Consider the following 17,753-nt stretch of genomic DNA (forward strand, 5'->3'; position numbering starts at 1 on the left):
TATATATATATATAAAGTTTCAGTTTTTTCAAATAATAAATATATTTATTTTTTAAATAATGAAAAAAAAGTTGATTTTAAATTATATAAATTAATTAATTTTTTTAAATATATATATTTTTTAATGTTAAACAATTTAATGTTATTTATATATATATATAACTAGTGGCGGCTAGCTCAAAATAAAGAACAAGACGGAGATTTGATCTATTTATATTGGCATAAAATTAAGAAAAACATCTAATTTACACTTCTATTGATGCAACCTGAAATTTTATCGGTTTGAGTAGAATGCTACAAGCCACGTCTTTTCTTTTTCCACTTTGGTTTCTTCTCTATAGATGTTTTTTCTCATGACTACTTTGGTTTTTTCTCTATAGATGTTTTCTCATTCTATCATTCTTTCACTCTCATAGCTAGCTTTCACAGTTTTAGAGAAGATAAGAAGAAAAGCCTTGTCTAACTAGATGATGGAATCCGTGTTATAGCATCTTGCTGATGTAGATGATATATAATTGTAAACCATACAAAAGGATGAATGTACTAATTAATGCATGTGATCACTATCCATTTGAGTAGTCATGTAAGAATGTCAACTGAACCCTTAGTTAATGCTAGTGTGAAGTTGGTTTTCCATAAAAGTTGCTGAGTACTTCACTTTTTAATTAGAATTAGAAAATCAAAACATGTGTAATATAGATTTGCTTCATTATAAACAAGAACTCTTTAAGCTTGAATTAGTTGCTATTAATTAGATGAGTCTCAAAGTGATGAGGTTAAAGAGATATCATTCATAAATGAATAATTTTTTGCACCATTTCTTGACTGATAACTATTCCTTAATGCTCAAGGATTTTTCTCTGCACAGTATCTGTAATCTAAGTATTGCCACATAGTTGCTTTTACAAAAAATCCATTAACAGTTTGTTTCTGCAAAAGCTTTCAAGTTTAAGTAAAATAAATTAGTTCAGAAAAAGTTTTGAATTCTGCCAAATAAAACACGTCTTTAATCATTTTATCGTACAATAGAATTTCTTACGGTATTTAAATATAAATAAATAAAATCTCTTAAAACGTGTCATTAACTAGTGTAACACCCTATAATCTAAGAATTGCCACCTTGGACATCCCAGCCATCTTACCTCGTAATAAAAGGGGTGTTCTCCAAATTTTCTAATGGAATATATATAGTCCTAGTTGTATGCATTTTTTTCCAAATTCAATAAACATTGTAATAAATATAATTCAAAATTTGAGTAAAAAAAAATACAATTATAAGCTTTTAAATAAATTTTCAGTTACAAATAATTAGAGATAATAAAAATGTCAAAAATCTTATTAAAAAAATATGATAATGGCCTTAATCAAATTACTTTGTTTGGTAAAAGATCTTTCTAAAATAAAAGTTGTTTTGTAGTAGTAATATAAGTTACAAAGAGTTTACTAAAACAAAAGTTACAAAAAGATGAAGAATGTAATAAATAATTTGATCGAGTCGTGAGTATGGTAGTTATATAATATTTTACAAAAATAATAAAAAAGTGATAAAATTAAAATAATAAAATTATAAATAAAAAAAGTAAAAAACAAAATATATGTTATAAATTTAAAATGTTAGTTAAAATAACATCTCAAAAAAAATTATAACTCTATGTAAAAAATTATTAACCAAGCATATTTAATTTAATCAAATAAACTTTAAATTTAATTCAATAAACTATAAATTAGCGCAGTGGTCTTACTAAGCATACTTATTCTTTCTTGCAAGACAATGGTACGTGGGTACTAAATGATGCTAAATCAATAATTAAGGTATTCTTATTTCCAAACAACACATGTTCAAACAAAAATACCCTTCTAACTATAACTATTCAAAATAAAAAGACCATTTGATTCTACACTATAATATTTCATTCCAACTACGAATTAATCTACCTATTCGTGATTAGGGATGTGAATAGACTATACCGTCTGTCAGGGGTCTATGAGATGACCTAGTTATGATATGACATGTGTAATAAAAATGTTAGACTTATGTTATTTTTAAAGTATATTTATTTAAATAGATCAGGTTCAGACTTATAAAAAACCTTAATTTGATAGACTGATTGATATATATTTTATTATTTATTAATGTTATTATTTTTTATTTTTTATTTTTTATTAATAATATTATTTCTTATTTTAAAGTTTATCAACTAGACAATCACTCAATAATCATTCTATATTCGGTAACCGTTTCATATTATTTCCATTCTTTTTTTTCTCCAGTTCTTTTCAAGTTGAATCGTTTATATTATTATATAGTTATTATATTAGGTAAGATTACAATATTTACTACTTCAAAATTTTATTTATTTTATCTATGTATTCCTTTAGTAAAGTTAGCCTTTGTAAAATCTCTTAAAAATCTTTTAGAAACTCCATTGAAGTTGTTCTAATTTTAGATTTTATAAATAAAAATAAATCTTAAATCAAAACAGTATATGCGAATTTGTAAAAAAAAAAACATAAAATAGGTGAGTCCCTTTAGAAGTGTTTCAAAGTTAATAATAATATTAGTTATATTATTACTGAATATGCATGAGTTTGTTTGAGAGGTAATAATGAATGCGTTTGTTTTAGAAAAAAATCTATTCTTTGAAATCAAAAATCATTTTCTATGGTTTAAATGGTGTTTATTTTATTGGATAAGACTTATAAATGTTTTAACGTGAATACGACTTTTAAATAGACTTTCAGACCCGACGAGACATTTAAACAGGTCAGACCAGACAAAAAGAAAGCGTACGATAGACTCTAGACTAAACTTAAGCATACAAAATTAATAGTATGTCAGACTCAAATCTTTTTAAGTCTAACCTGACATGATATATTCTCACTCATACCTATGATATCGTACTTTACTTGTATATAACATTTTACAGTTTGTATTTATACTTGTCATTATAAAATTAAAATTTTAATAAAAAATAATTTTAATAATTAAAAAAATGATAAAATAAATTATAAAGATATGTTTGATTTAGTTTTCAAAAAGTTTTTTAGTTTAAAAAAAATTTACATAATAAAAAATTTGACTGACTGTAATGTTTTGCAAATTGTTTTGTAAAATTGTTTTCAATTTTCTCGTTTTTTAAACTAAATAAGCAAATGAGCTAAACCGTGTTTCCTGTTTCAATGTTGCTTTCTTTTTATTGTACTTAGAGTTTGAAATTGAAAAAACACGAAAAACTAGTTTTAATTAAAGGCTCGAAATATAAATATATGCAATTCTTTTATTACTTATTCTTTTTTGCAAGACACTAAAATTTGCCTAATGTGTTGCACATATTTTTTTTACCAATGTTTCATTTTCCTTTTTTTTTTAATTATTATTTTTATTTGATAACTTCTTTTTTCTTTGTCTAAACATTGGTCAACCCATTTTTATTATAAAAAATTAATTCTCATATAATATAAGTTTAAATTTTTTTATAGTTCCAGTCAATCATAATCATTAGATTAATAATCAGGGTTGATTATATGAAGATTTGATTGACAAATTTGTTTCAAAATATGTCAAAAAAGTGTTTTTTTTAAATAATTAGAAGGTTAATATTAACTTGAAGTTTTCTTTATATATTATTTACAATTTTATTTTGATGAATTTAAATAAAGTAGTTTGAGTTTTTGATGTTTCACTCAGTAAAAATAAAATATTTTAAAATAATTTATAATTGTCATATTTTTTATTTATTTATTAAGGGTTTCATTTTTTAAATTCGAACAAGGCCTCCAAAAATATTAAGACGGCTTTGTTAATAATATTTAATTTTTATCATAACTATTTATAAAATCATACACATGATTGATCATGATTAATCGATAGTATAAAAAATGGACATTATTGGTAATTAAAAATTAAATTCTAAAAAGAAGTTTGGTCACTACTAGAAAAACTTATTTTAGCTGCCATCCGTAGAAAACTTAAAGTTCTTAATCTCTGTGGATGTGTTAGAGCAGCATCTGATACTGCACTAAAGGTATTAATATAATATATACTAGTTATTGGCTTTATTAACAATATATAAAAATTAAGGCAGATTTAAATTATAGCCCCCATGACTGAATGAACAACAGGCTATTGGACACTACTGCAATCAGATGCAGTCTCTGAACCTTGGATGGTGTGATAAAGTTGATGATGTTGGAGTGATAAGTTTGGCTTATGGCTATCTTGATATTGGAACATTTGACTTGTGTGGTTGTGTGCATATAACAGGTATTACGTCAATATTTCATTACTTCAAATTTGGAAAAACATGTTAGTTTTGTGAGGTTAGCAAAAAAGTGCATTTACACACATGCAATGGAAGTGGTTAAAATGATATCTTGAAGAGAGAAAACCTCATTAGAGAATAGATTTAAATATAATTAAGATGTATATAAGAGAGAAGTTAGAATTTCAAATAAAGTTGACTATAGCGTCGACCTGATCGGCGCTACATTATTGATAAAGTTGGCTTTTATATAGTTTTTTTTACTTTTATTAGTTGACCGTAGCGTCAGACTATCCGACGCAATAAATTTTTTAAAATTAGCGTCGAATGTCCTATTTTTGTTGTTGGTGTAACACCCCGTTTTTCAAAGCGAGGGTATATTTTTTTTTTTTTTCAAAACTAATTAAAAACCAACAAGGAATTAAATCATGAAATGCCTTTGGATAAATAATTGAGTCATTAAAATTTACAAGCAGCGGAAAAGTTCCTCCAATTATAAATTCCAAGACATTTACACAACAACAAATGGTACCTGGGACCCATTCAAATAAGAAGTCAAACTGACAATATTAGTATAAGTACAGTTTTCCAAACTAAGAATACTCTAATCCAAAAAGAAGGACACCTAGCCCCTATACATCATCCTAATCTGATCATCCTACCAAAAAGCTATACACCCTGAGTATCTCCACGCGCCCCGTGAGATCCTCCTAACGTAACTGCAGTCACGCGTTCCCATCTCCATCCCCATCCGTAGGGTACGAACCGGTAGGACCGTCCTGACTCTCATCTGAGGGCAAAGCCCAGATTTCCACAATAATTGTAAAGGGTCACCAACCAAAAAAAATAACAGTTAACACATAGCAATTAAGATTTTAAATGCTCAAAATAACCTTTCAACTAAGCATGCACCTTAAAAGGGTTTCCATATGCCAAACATGCATAAACAAGGTTGAGAAATGAAGTTTTTAACAAAACAACATTGTTGTATTCGAATACAGCATCTCTGTATTCGAATACAAGGCTGTTTCAGCATTCAGCAAAAAAAACAGCATGTCTGTATTCGAATACAACAGTCTGTATTCGACTACACAGCAAGTCAGTAGCAAAATGTATTCGAATACAGCAGTCTGTATTCGACTACACAGTAAGTCAGTGGCAAAAACAGCATGTCTGTATTCGAATACAACAGTCTGTATTCGACTACACAGCAAGTCAGTAGCAAAATGTATTCGAATACAGCAGTCTGTATTCGACTACACAGTAAGTCAGTGGCAAAAACAGCATGTCTGTATTCGAATACAACAGTCTGTATTCGACTACACAGCAAGTCAGTAGCAAAATGTATTCGAATACAGCAGTCTGTATTCGACTACACAGTAAGTCAGTGGCAAAAACAGCATGTCTGTATTCGAATACAACAGTCTGTATTCGACTACACAGCAAGTCAGTAGCAAAATGTATTCGAATACAGCAGTCTGTATTCGACTACACAGTAAGTCAGTGGCAAAAACAGCATGTCTGTATTCGAATACAACAGTCTGTATTCGACTACACAGCAAGTCAGTAGCAAAATGTATTCGAATACAGCAGTCTGTATTCGACTACACAGTAAGTCAGTGGCAAAAACAGCATGTCTGTATTCGAATACAACAGTCTGTATTCGACTACACAGCAAGTCAGTAGCAAAATGTATTCGAATACAGCAGTCTGTATTCGACTACACAGTAAGTCAGTGGCAAAAACAGCATGTCTGTATTCGAATACAACAGTCTGTATTCGACTACACAGCAAGTCAGTAGCAAAATGTATTCGAATACAGCAGTCTGTATTCGACTACACAGTAAGTCAGTGGCAAAAACAGCATGTCTGTATTCGAATACAACAGTCTGTATTCGACTACACAGCAAGTCAGTAGCAAAATGTATTCGAATACAGCAGTCTGTATTCGACTACACAGTAAGTCAGTGGCAAAAACAGCATGTCTGTATTCGAATACAACAGTCTGTATTCGACTACACAGCAAGTCAGTAGCAAAATGTATTCGAATACAGCAGTCTGTATTCGACTACACAGTAAGTCAGTGGCAAAAACAGCATGTCTGTATTCGAATACAACAGTCTGTATTCGACTACACAGCAAGTCAGTAGCAAAATGTATTCGAATACAGCAGTCTGTATTCGACTACACAGTAAGTCAGTGGCAAAAACAGCATGTCTGTATTCGAATACAACAGTCTGTATTCGACTACACAGCAAGTCAGTAGCAAAATGTATTCGAATACAGCAGTCTGTATTCGACTACACAGTAAGTCAGTGGCAAAAACAGCATGTCTGTATTCGAATACAACAGTCTGTATTCGACTACACAGCAAGTCAGTAGCAAAATGTATTCGAATACAGCAGTCTGTATTCGACTACACAGTAAGTCAGTGGCAAAAACAGCATGTCTGTATTCGAATACAACAGTCTGTATTCGACTACACAGCAAGTCAGTAGCAAAATGTATTCGAATACAGCAGTCTGTATTCGACTACACAGTAAGTCAGTGGCAAAAACAGCATGTCTGTATTCGAATACAACAGTCTGTATTCGACTACACAGCAAGTCAGTAGCAAAATGTATTCGAATACAGCAGTCTGTATTCGACTACACAGTAAGTCAGTGGCAAAAACAGCATGTCTGTATTCGAATACAACAGTCTGTATTCGACTACACAGCAAGTCAGTAGCAAAATGTATTCGAATACAGCAGTCTGTATTCGACTACACAGTAAGTCAGTGGCAAAAACAGCATGTCTGTATTCGAATACAACAGTCTGTATTCGACTACACAGCAAGTCAGTAGCAAAATGTATTCGAATACAGCAGTCTGTATTCGACTACACAGTAAGTCAGTGGCAAAAACAGCATGTCTGTATTCGAATACAACAGTCTGTATTCGACTACACAGCAAGTCAGTAGCAAAATGTATTCGAATACAGCAGTCTGTATTCGACTACACAGTAAGTCAGTGGCAAAAACAGCATGTCTGTATTCGAATACAACAGTCTGTATTCGACTACACAGCAAGTCAGTAGCAAAATGTATTCGAATACAGCAGTCTGTATTCGACTACACAGTAAGTCAGTGGCAAAAACAGCATGTCTGTATTCGAATACAACAGTCTGTATTCGACTACACAGCAAGTCAGTAGCAAAATGTATTCGAATACAGCAGTCTGTATTCGACTACACAGTAAGTCAGTGGCAAAAACAGCATGTCTGTATTCGAATACAACAGTCTGTATTCGACTACACAGCAAGTCAGTAGCAAAATGTATTCGAATACAGCAGTCTGTATTCGACTACACAGTAAGTCAGTGGCAAAAACAGCATGTCTGTATTCGAATACAACAGTCTGTATTCGACTACACAGCAAGTCAGTAGCAAAATGTATTCGAATACAGCAGTCTGTATTCGACTACACAGTAAGTCAGTGGCAAAAACAGCATGTCTGTATTCGAATACAACAGTCTGTATTCGACTACACAGCAAGTCAGTAGCAAAATGTATTCGAATACAGCAGTCTGTATTCGACTACACAGTAAGTCAGTGGCAAAAACAGCATGTCTGTATTCGAATACAACAGTCTGTATTCGACTACACAGCAAGTCAGTAGCAAAATGTATTCGAATACAGCAGTCTGTATTCGACTACACAGTAAGTCAGTGGCAAAAACAGCATGTCTGTATTCGAATACAACAGTCTGTATTCGACTACACAGCAAGTCAGTAGCAAAATGTATTCGAATACAGCAGTCTGTATTCGACTACACAGTAAGTCAGTGGCAAAAACAGCATGTCTGTATTCGAATACAACAGTCTGTATTCGACTACACAGCAAGTCAGTAGCAAAATGTATTCGAATACAGCAGTCTGTATTCGACTACACAGTAAGTCAGTGGCAAAAACAGCATGTCTGTATTCGAATACAACAGTCTGTATTCGACTACACAGCAAGTCAGTAGCAAAATGTATTCGAATACAGCAGTCTGTATTCGACTACACAGTAAGTCAGTGGCAAAAACAGCATGTCTGTATTCGAATACAACAGTCTGTATTCGACTACACAGCAAGTCAGTAGCAAAATGTATTCGAATACAGCAGTCTGTATTCGACTACACAGTAAGTCAGTGGCAAAAACAGCATGTCTGTATTCGAATACAACAGTCTGTATTCGACTACACAGCAAGTCAGTAGCAAAATGTATTCGAATACAGCAGTCTGTATTCGACTACACAGTAAGTCAGTGGCAAAAACAGCATGTCTGTATTCGAATACAACAGTCTGTATTCGACTACACAGCAAGTCAGTAGCAAAATGTATTCGAATACAGCAGTCTGTATTCGACTACACAGTAAGTCAGTGGCAAAAACAGCATGTCTGTATTCGAATACAACAGTCTGTATTCGACTACACAGCAAGTCAGTAGCAAAATGTATTCGAATACAGCAGTCTGTATTCGACTACACAGTAAGTCAGTGGCAAAAACAGCATGTCTGTATTCGAATACAACAGTCTGTATTCGACTACACAGCAAGTCAGTAGCAAAATGTATTCGAATACAGCAGTCTGTATTCGACTACACAGTAAGTCAGTGGCAAAAACAGCATGTCTGTATTCGAATACAACAGTCTGTATTCGACTACACAGCAAGTCAGTAGCAAAATGTATTCGAATACAGCAGTCTGTATTCGACTACACAGTAAGTCAGTGGCAAAAACAGCATGTCTGTATTCGAATACAACAGTCTGTATTCGACTACACAGCAAGTCAGTAGCAAAATGTATTCGAATACAGCAGTCTGTATTCGACTACACAGTAAGTCAGTGGCAAAAACAGCATGTCTGTATTCGAATACAACAGTCTGTATTCGACTACACAGCAAGTCAGTAGCAAAATGTATTCGAATACAGCAGTCTGTATTCGACTACACAGTAAGTCAGTGGCAAAAACAGCATGTCTGTATTCGAATACAACAGTCTGTATTCGACTACACAGCAAGTCAGTAGCAAAATGTATTCGAATACAGCAGTCTGTATTCGACTACACAGTAAGTCAGTGGCAAAAACAGCATGTCTGTATTCGAATACAACAGTCTGTATTCGACTACACAGCAAGTCAGTAGCAAAATGTATTCGAATACAGCAGTCTGTATTCGACTACACAGTAAGTCAGTGGCAAAAACAGCATGTCTGTATTCGAATACAACAGTCTGTATTCGACTACACAGCAAGTCAGTAGCAAAATGTATTCGAATACAGCAGTCTGTATTCGACTACACAGTAAGTCAGTGGCAAAAACAGCATGTCTGTATTCGAATACAACAGTCTGTATTCGACTACACAGCAAGTCAGTAGCAAAATGTATTCGAATACAGCAGTCTGTATTCGACTACACAGTAAGTCAGTGGCAAAAACAGCATGTCTGTATTCGAATACAACAGTCTGTATTCGACTACACAGCAAGTCAGTAGCAAAATGTATTCGAATACAGCAGTCTGTATTCGACTACACAGTAAGTCAGTGGCAAAAACAGCATGTCTGTATTCGAATACAACAGTCTGTATTCGACTACACAGCAAGTCAGTAGCAAAATGTATTCGAATACAGCAGTCTGTATTCGACTACACAGTAAGTCAGTGGCAAAAACAGCATGTCTGTATTCGAATACAACAGTCTGTATTCGACTACACAGCAAGTCAGTAGCAAAATGTATTCGAATACAGCAGTCTGTATTCGACTACACAGTAAGTCAGTGGCAAAAACAGCATGTCTGTATTCGAATACAACAGTCTGTATTCGACTACACAGCAAGTCAGTAGCAAAATGTATTCGAATACAGCAGTCTGTATTCGACTACACAGTAAGTCAGTGGCAAAAACAGCATGTCTGTATTCGAATACAACAGTCTGTATTCGACTACACAGCAAGTCAGTAGCAAAATGTATTCGAATACAGCAGTCTGTATTCGACTACACAGTAAGTCAGTGGCAAAAACAGCATGTCTGTATTCGAATACAACAGTCTGTATTCGACTACACAGCAAGTCAGTAGCAAAATGTATTCGAATACAGCAGTCTGTATTCGACTACACAGTAAGTCAGTGGCAAAAACAGCATGTCTGTATTCGAATACAACAGTCTGTATTCGACTACACAGCAAGTCAGTAGCAAAATGTATTCGAATACAGCAGTCTGTATTCGACTACACAGTAAGTCAGTGGCAAAAACAGCATGTCTGTATTCGAATACAACAGTCTGTATTCGACTACACAGCAAGTCAGTAGCAAAATGTATTCGAATACAGCAGTCTGTATTCGACTACACAGTAAGTCAGTGGCAAAAACAGCATGTCTGTATTCGAATACAACAGTCTGTATTCGACTACACAGCAAGTCAGTAGCAAAATGTATTCGAATACAGCAGTCTGTATTCGACTACACAGTAAGTCAGTGGCAAAAACAGCATGTCTGTATTCGAATACAACAGTCTGTATTCGACTACACAGCAAGTCAGTAGCAAAATGTATTCGAATACAGCAGTCTGTATTCGACTACACAGTAAGTCAGTGGCAAAAACAGCATGTCTGTATTCGAATACAACAGTCTGTATTCGACTACACAGCAAGTCAGTAGCAAAATGTATTCGAATACAGCAGTCTGTATTCGACTACACAGTAAGTCAGTGGCAAAAACAGCATGTCTGTATTCGAATACAACAGTCTGTATTCGACTACACAGCAAGTCAGTAGCAAAATGTATTCGAATACAGCAGTCTGTATTCGACTACACAGTAAGTCAGTGGCAAAAACAGCATGTCTGTATTCGAATACAACAGTCTGTATTCGACTACACAGCAAGTCAGTAGCAAAATGTATTCGAATACAGCAGTCTGTATTCGACTACACAGTAAGTCAGTGGCAAAAACAGCATGTCTGTATTCGAATACAACAGTCTGTATTCGACTACACAGCAAGTCAGTAGCAAAATGTATTCGAATACAGCAGTCTGTATTCGACTACACAGTAAGTCAGTGGCAAAAACAGCATGTCTGTATTCGAATACAACAGTCTGTATTCGACTACACAGCAAGTCAGTAGCAAAATGTATTCGAATACAGCAGTCTGTATTCGACTACACAGTAAGTCAGTGGCAAAAACAGCATGTCTGTATTCGAATACAACAGTCTGTATTCGACTACACAGCAAGTCAGTAGCAAAATGTATTCGAATACAGCAGTCTGTATTCGACTACACAGTAAGTCAGTGGCAAAAACAGCATGTCTGTATTCGAATACAACAGTCTGTATTCGACTACACAGCAAGTCAGTAGCAAAATGTATTCGAATACAGCAGTCTGTATTCGACTACACAGTAAGTCAGTGGCAAAAACAGCATGTCTGTATTCGAATACAACAGTCTGTATTCGACTACACAGCAAGTCAGTAGCAAAATGTATTCGAATACAGCAGTCTGTATTCGACTACACAGTAAGTCAGTGGCAAAAACAGCATGTCTGTATTCGAATACAACAGTCTGTATTCGACTACACAGCAAGTCAGTAGCAAAATGTATTCGAATACAGCAGTCTGTATTCGACTACACAGTAAGTCAGTGGCAAAAACAGCATGTCTGTATTCGAATACAACAGTCTGTATTCGACTACACAGCAAGTCAGTAGCAAAATGTATTCGAATACAGCAGTCTGTATTCGACTACACAGTAAGTCAGTGGCAAAAACAGCATGTCTGTATTCGAATACAACAGTCTGTATTCGACTACACAGCAAGTCAGTAGCAAAATGTATTCGAATACAGCAGTCTGTATTCGACTACACAGTAAGTCAGTGGCAAAAACAGCATGTCTGTATTCGAATACAACAGTCTGTATTCGACTACACAGCAAGTCAGTAGCAAAATGTATTCGAATACAGCAGTCTGTATTCGACTACACAGTAAGTCAGTGGCAAAAACAGCATGTCTGTATTCGAATACAACAGTCTGTATTCGACTACACAGCAAGTCAGTAGCAAAATGTATTCGAATACAGCAGTCTGTATTCGACTACACAGTAAGTCAGTGGCAAAAACAGCATGTCTGTATTCGAATACAACAGTCTGTATTCGACTACACAGCAAGTCAGTAGCAAAATGTATTCGAATACAGCAGTCTGTATTCGACTACACAGTAAGTCAGTGGCAAAAACAGCATGTCTGTATTCGAATACAACAGTCTGTATTCGACTACACAGCAAGTCAGTAGCAAAATGTATTCGAATACAGCAGTCTGTATTCGACTACACAGTAAGTCAGTGGCAAAAACAGCATGTCTGTATTCGAATACAACAGTCTGTATTCGACTACACAGCAAGTCAGTAGCAAAATGTATTCGAATACAGCAGTCTGTATTCGACTACACAGTAAGTCAGTGGCAAAAACAGCATGTCTGTATTCGAATACAACAGTCTGTATTCGACTACACAGCAAGTCAGTAGCAAAATGTATTCGAATACAGCAGTCTGTATTCGACTACACAGTAAGTCAGTGGCAAAAACAGCATGTCTGTATTCGAATACAACAGTCTGTATTCGACTACACAGCAAGTCAGTAGCAAAATGTATTCGAATACAGCAGTCTGTATTCGACTACACAGTAAGTCAGTGGCAAAAACAGCATGTCTGTATTCGAATACAACAGTCTGTATTCGACTACACAGCAAGTCAGTAGCAAAATGTATTCGAATACAGCAGTCTGTATTCGACTACACAGTAAGTCAGTGGCAAAAACAGCATGTCTGTATTCGAATACAACAGTCTGTATTCGACTACACAGCAAGTCAGTAGCAAAATGTATTCGAATACAGCAGTCTGTATTCGACTACACAGTAAGTCAGTGGCAAAAACAGCATGTCTGTATTCGAATACAACAGTCTGTATTCGACTACACAGCAAGTCAGTAGCAAAATGTATTCGAATACAGCAGTCTGTATTCGACTACACAGTAAGTCAGTGGCAAAAACAGCATGTCTGTATTCGAATACAACAGTCTGTATTCGACTACACAGCAAGTCAGTAGCAAAATGTATTCGAATACAGCAGTCTGTATTCGACTACACAGTAAGTCAGTGGCAAAAACAGCATGTCTGTATTCGAATACAACAGTCTGTATTCGACTACACAGCAAGTCAGTAGCAAAATGTATTCGAATACAGCAGTCTGTATTCGACTACACAGTAAGTCAGTGGCAAAAACAGCATGTCTGTATTCGAATACAACAGTCTGTATTCGACTACACAGCAAGTCAGTAGCAAAATGTATTCGAATACAGCAGTCTGTATTCGACTACACAGTAAGTCAGTGGCAAAAACAGCATGTCTGTATTCGAATACAACAGTCTGTATTCGACTACACAGCAAGTCAGTAGCAAAATGTATTCGAATACAGCAGTCTGTATTCGACTACACAGTAAGTCAGTGGCAAAAACAGCATGTCTGTATTCGAATACAACAGTCTGTATTCGACTACACAGCAAGTCAGTAGCAAAATGTATTCGAATACAGCAGTCTGTATTCGACTACACAGTAAGTCAGTGGCAAAAACAGCATGTCTGTATTCGAATACAACAGTCTGTATTCGACTACACAGCAAGTCAGTAGCAAAATGTATTCGAATACAGCAGTCTGTATTCGACTACACAGTAAGTCAGTGGCAAAAACAGCATGTCTGTATTCGAATACAACAGTCTGTATTCGACTACACAGCAAGTCAGTAGCAAAATGTATTCGAATACAGCAGTCTGTATTCGACTACACAGTAAGTCAGTGGCAAAAACAGCATGTCTGTATTCGAATACAACAGTCTGTATTCGACTACACAGCAAGTCAGTAGCAAAATGTATTCGAATACAGCAGTCTGTATTCGACTACACAGTAAGTCAGTGGCAAAAACAGCATGTCTGTATTCGAATACAACAGTCTGTATTCGACTACACAGCAAGTCAGTAGCAAAATGTATTCGAATACAGCAGTCTGTATTCGACTACACAGTAAGTCAGTGGCAAAAACAGCATGTCTGTATTCGAATACAACAGTCTGTATTCGACTACACAGCAAGTCAGTAGCAAAATGTATTCGAATACAGCAGTCTGTATTCGACTACACAGTAAGTCAGTGGCAAAAACAGCATGTCTGTATTCGAATACAACAGTCTGTATTCGACTACACAGCAAGTCAGTAGCAAAATGTATTCGAATACAGCAGTCTGTATTCGACTACACAGTAAGTCAGTGGCAAAAACAGCATGTCTGTATTCGAATACAACAGTCTGTATTCGACTACACAGCAAGTCAGTAGCAAAATGTATTCGAATACAGCAGTCTGTATTCGACTACACAGTAAGTCAGTGGCAAAAACAGCATGTCTGTATTCGAATACAACAGTCTGTATTCGACTACACAGCAAGTCAGTAGCAAAATGTATTCGAATACAGCAGTCTGTATTCGACTACACAGTAAGTCAGTGGCAAAAACAGCATGTCTGTATTCGAATACAACAGTCTGTATTCGACTACACAGCAAGTCAGTAGCAAAATGTATTCGAATACAGCAGTCTGTATTCGACTACACAGTAAGTCAGTGGCAAAAACAGCATGTCTGTATTCGAATACAACAGTCTGTATTCGACTACACAGCAAGTCAGTAGCAAAATGTATTCGAATACAGCAGTCTGTATTCGACTACACAGTAAGTCAGTGGCAAAAACAGCATGTCTGTATTCGAATACAACAGTCTGTATTCGACTACACAGCAAGTCAGTAGCAAAATGTATTCGAATACAGCAGTCTGTATTCGACTACACAGTAAGTCAGTGGCAAAAACAGCATGTCTGTATTCGAATACAACAGTCTGTATTCGACTACACAGCAAGTCAGTAGCAAAATGTATTCGAATACAGCAGTCTGTATTCGACTACACAGTAAGTCAGTGGCAAAAACAGCATGTCTGTATTCGAATACAACAGTCTGTATTCGACTACACAGCAAGTCAGTAGCAAAATGTATTCGAATACAGCAGTCTGTATTCGACTACACAGTAAGTCAGTGGCAAAAACAGCATGTCTGTATTCGAATACAACAGTCTGTATTCGACTACACAGCAAGTCAGTAGCAAAATGTATTCGAATACAGCAGTCTGTATTCGACTACACAGTAAGTCAGTGGCAAAAACAGCATGTCTGTATTCGAATACAACAGTCTGTATTCGACTACACAGCAAGTCAGTAGCAAAATGTATTCGAATACAGCAGTCTGTATTCGACTACACAGTAAGTCAGTGGCAAAAACAGCATGTCTGTATTCGAATACAACAGTCTGTATTCGACTACACAGCAAGTCAGTAGCAAAATGTATTCGAATACAGCAGTCTGTATTCGACTACACAGTAAGTCAGTGGCAAAAACAGCATGTCTGTATTCGAATACAACAGTCTGTATTCGACTACACAGCAAGTCAGTAGCAAAATGTATTCGAATACAGCAGTCTGTATTCGACTACACAGTAAGTCAGTGGCAAAAACAGCATGTCTGTATTCGAATACAACAGTCTGTATTCGACTACACAGCAAGTCAGTAGCAAAATGTATTCGAATACAGCAGTCTGTATTCGACTACACAGTAAGTCAGTGGCAAAAACAGCATGTCTGTATTCGAATACAACAGTCTGTATTCGACTACACAGCAAGTCAGTAGCAAAATGTATTCGAATACAGCAGTCTGTATTCGACTACACAGTAAGTCAGTGGCAAAAACAGCATGTCTGTATTCGAATACAACAGTCTGTATTCGTGAGATGGATCTGCGAGATATTTCCTCAACTGTGACACATTAAACACGTCATGAATATTGGACAGTATCGGAGGTAATGCAATCTGATAAGCAACCGGCCCAATTCGTGTAGAAATCTGATATGGTCCAATGAATTTCGGAGTCAACTTCTTCGATTTCAAGGCTCTACCTACTCCAGCCCCGTTTTTCAAAGCGAGGGTATATTTTTTTTTTCAAAAGTAATTAAAAACCAACAAGGGATTAAATCATGAAATGCCTTTGGATAAATAATTGACTCATTAAAATTTACAAGCAGCAGAAAAGTTCCTCCAATTATAAATTCCAAGACATTTACACAACAACAAATGGTACCTGGGACCCATTCAAATAAGAAGTCAAACTGACAATATTAGTATAAGTACAGTTTTCCAAACTAAGAATACTCTAATCCAAAAAGAAGGACACCTAGTCCCTATACATCATCCTAATCTGATCATCCTACCAAAAAGCTATACACCCTGAGTATCTCCACGCGCCCCGTGAGATCCTCCTAACGTAACTGCAGTCACGCGTTCCCATCTCCATTCCCGTCCGTAGGGTACGAACCGGTAGGACCGTCCTGACTCTCATCTGAGGGCAAAGCCCAAATTTCCACAATAATTGTAAAGGGTCACCAACCAAAAAAAATAACAGTTAACACATAGCAATTAAGTTTTTAAATGCTCAAAACCACTTTTCAACTAAGCATGCACCTTAACAGGATTCTCAATATTCGAAAAGTTCATACAATACATTGCCAATTAAAATGAAGGTAAAATGAAGTTCTAAAACTCCTAATTAACACATAACAAATCAAGACATGGATAAGTTAATGAGTAATCAATCATCTAACTCAAACTGAGGATTTTCACTGAGCCATTGACAGGATAACGGAGCCCCTGACTTAATACCAATCGATTTCCAAATCGATTTCCTGAAGGTTTTTAGTGAAATTTTGAACTCTGGCTTGATTCAATCGATTGGGCAATCGATTGACAGGATAGCTGAGCCCCTGACTTAATGGCCAATCGATTTCCAAATCGATTTGGTCGAATATGGATGATCCCGGACTTAAGGCCCAATCGATTGGGCAATCGATTTCGTAAATGATTTTCGAAAACTGATTACAAAATCGATTGGCTAATCGATTTTGTCCATTTGGCCAAGTCCCTGACTTCCATCCAATCGATTGGGGAATCGATTTCCCTGATCATTTTTCCAAAAATTCATGAATTAACCCAAGTCATTCCTAATCAAGTCCACAACCTAACACTTAGCAATTACTACGCGATTACCACGGCAAATTGGGTTTCGACTTAGTTTCTACAAACCATCACACTTACACACAAAAATCAACACATAACACTTAGCACTTTCAACGCAATTACCACAACGACTCAAATTCAAAACACTCAATCATACAACTCAAATCAACCACGACTCGCGTGCCAATCACCCTAATGCAATGCGTATATGCCAAAATGCATGGACTCGGAATTCCAAACCAAAACCCTCCTCGAAGGGCCGTAAATCATAATTGTACCGCCTATCGCAGGCCAAAGTACCAATTACCGAGGTGCCACCTATCACGGGTCAGCA

This window comes from Cicer arietinum, chromosome 4, assembly GCF_000331145.2.
Source record: "Cicer arietinum cultivar CDC Frontier isolate Library 1 chromosome 4, Cicar.CDCFrontier_v2.0, whole genome shotgun sequence".
NCBI lineage: Eukaryota > Viridiplantae > Streptophyta > Magnoliopsida > Fabales > Fabaceae > Cicer > Cicer arietinum.